Source organism: Dioscorea cayenensis, unplaced genomic scaffold (genome assembly GCF_009730915.1).
Source record: "Dioscorea cayenensis subsp. rotundata cultivar TDr96_F1 unplaced genomic scaffold, TDr96_F1_v2_PseudoChromosome.rev07_lg8_w22 25.fasta BLBR01000127.1, whole genome shotgun sequence".
In the NCBI taxonomy this organism is placed as follows: domain Eukaryota; kingdom Viridiplantae; phylum Streptophyta; class Magnoliopsida; order Dioscoreales; family Dioscoreaceae; genus Dioscorea; species Dioscorea cayenensis.
This window is the reverse complement of record NW_024086518.1, coordinates 1980-4400: the sequence shown is the minus strand read 5'-3', so window position 1 is coordinate 4400 and position 2421 is coordinate 1980. Positions and strand designations below refer to the sequence as shown.

The 2421-nt window shown below is 41.8% G+C and overlaps 1 non-coding gene across 1 annotated transcript; it reads left to right on the top strand.

Moving 5' to 3' along the window:
• Nucleotides 1-1554: 1554 nt before the first annotated feature.
• LOC120253604 lies at nt 1555-1661 on the top strand. Its single transcript, XR_005534338.1, has one exon. It is a non-coding gene; the product is annotated as a small nucleolar RNA R71 (small nucleolar RNA).
• The last annotated feature ends 760 nt before the right edge of the window (nt 1662-2421 follow it).

Genomic DNA, 2421 nt, shown 5'->3' with positions numbered 1-2421 from the left:
CAAGAGATGAAATTTCTTCATTCTCGCTTCTTGGTATAGCCACCCCTCCAATGGGTCCTGACACAACATTTCCTGCACATGGTTCGCAATTAACTCATCAGTGGTGTCAAGGAAATACAAAGTATCATTCAAAATCAAGAGAATGTCTCACGGCTTCGGCAAGGCGATATGTTAGCTTGTCGTCTCTAACTCTTAGTGCCATTTTCCACCGTTCATGTCAATGAGAGCTTTAGAAGTGCAAAAGAATGTCCTCCCAAGTATTAGTGGAACCTCGACATCCTCATCAACATCTAACACCACAAAGTCCTCAGGAAAGATGTACTTATCAACTTTCACAAGTACATCCTCAATGATGCCCCTCGGATGTCGCACTGATCGATCGGCCAATTGAAGTGTCATCCGAGTGGGCCTAGGCTCTCCCAAACCTAGCTTCTGAAAAAATGTATAAGGCATGACATTGATGCTAGTTCCTGAATCCACCAATGCCTTCTTTTCACCAAAATTGCTAATGTTGTACGGAATGATGAAGCTACCAAGGTCTTTCTTCTTGTTCGGCAAATTCTTTTGCTACACCGCTAAACATGTAGCATCTAAAATCATAGATGCACACTCCTCCAACTTCCTATTGTTGGTCAAGAGGTTTTTAAGGAACTTTGCATAGCGAGGTATTTGAGACAACGCCTCCACAAATGGGATGTTTATGTGCAACTGCTTAAATAGACCCAAAAAGTTCATGTATTGCTCAACATTTTGGTCATTTTTTAGCTTTGAAGGGTAAGGAATTCTTGGTTTGTAGGATGGGGGTGCCACCTCATTCTCTTTAGCTCTCTCCTCAACCTTCACTTCTTTGGGTGACTCAACCATTGTCTTTCCTGTAGGGAGCCTACTCTCAACTTCACGACCATTTCTCAAAGTGATCGCCTTCACATGTTCTCTTGGGTTTGTCTCTATGTTGCTAGGCAAACTCCCTTGAGGTTTTTCTAAAAGCGACTTTGTAATTTGACTGACTTGGTTCTCTAAGTTATGCAAAGATGAGGTGTGATTGGTAAGTGTGGCTTCAACTGACTGAAATCTTGTGTTTGAAGATTGAATGAACTTGGTCAAAGCCTTCTCCAAATCAGTCATCTAGTTTTCCAACCCTGAAACTCTATTCTCCATATTCGGGGCTTGTTGTTGTTGGAAGCCTAGTGGTGTCGTAATCTTTTGTTGCCCCTGATTACTCCAAGAAAGATTTGAGTGGTTCCTCCACTACTGATTGTAGGTGTTGCTATATGGATTTCCTTGACCTCTCATTACTTTTCCTATAAAATCCACTTGTTCCACTGAAGTTGTACCACCAATAGCAATCAGGCAATCAGATAAAGCATGTCTTTCCCCACACCTAGTGTAACTCATCACTGTTGCCAATCTAGGAGAAGTTAGAGTGTCTAACTTCTTGCTTAAGGACTCAACTTGGCCTGCCAATGATGTCACTACATCGATGAAGGATCAAGTAATTGCTTCGTTCTTGGGTTCAAACCATTATAGAAAGTATGGATAATCATCCACTCGGGGAACCCATGCTGAGGATATTTTCACAAGAGATCCTTGAACCTGTCCCATGTCTCAAAAAGAGACTCTAATTCCACTTGCGCAAAAGCGGATATTTCATTCCTGAGCTTCACATATTTTCTAGGGGGGAAATTTCGGCCTAGGAAAGCTTCTACCATCTCCTCCCAAGTAGTGATCGATTCTTGAGGCAATGAATACAACCATTGTTTTTCTCTCCTCTTCAAGGAAAATGGGAAGGCCCTCAACTTGATGACATCATCCGTGACCCCATTGATCTTGAGCATGTCGCACACTTCCAAGAAATTTTTGATGTGGTTGTTCGGATCCTCATTGGCTTAACCATTGAATTGTGCTGACTGCAGTAACATTTGGTTGAAGCCTGGCTTGAGCTCAAAACTCTGAGCCGTGATCGGTGGCCTCACAATACTAGATTGTATGCCAAGAACTACAGGTCTTGTATAATCTGAGAGTGTCCTCTATTGTTCATGTTGTTCAACCATATTATCAGACCCTTCAACTTCTATCTTATCTTGATATAACTGTTCATGCACAGGTTCCTTTCCTAGTCTATGAGTTCTTCTTCCAATTTCCAGATCACCTTCAACTAATGTTGAAGGGTTACCTTGGGTCATGACCTGGAGCTGCAATCAAAGAAAGAAAAGTAAATCAGAACAATGGAAGAATAAGAAAGTGTGAAATAGAATAAGGGATGAATAGCTAAAATAGCAAAGTGCAAATGCTTCTAAAACGCATATTCCCTAGCAACAGTGCCAAAAACTTGGCACACCCTTGCCCGCAAGTGTACGGGTCATCAAAGTAATAAAATACCCCAGTGAGTGAGTAGTCGAATCCACAAGGAATAGATGCTCA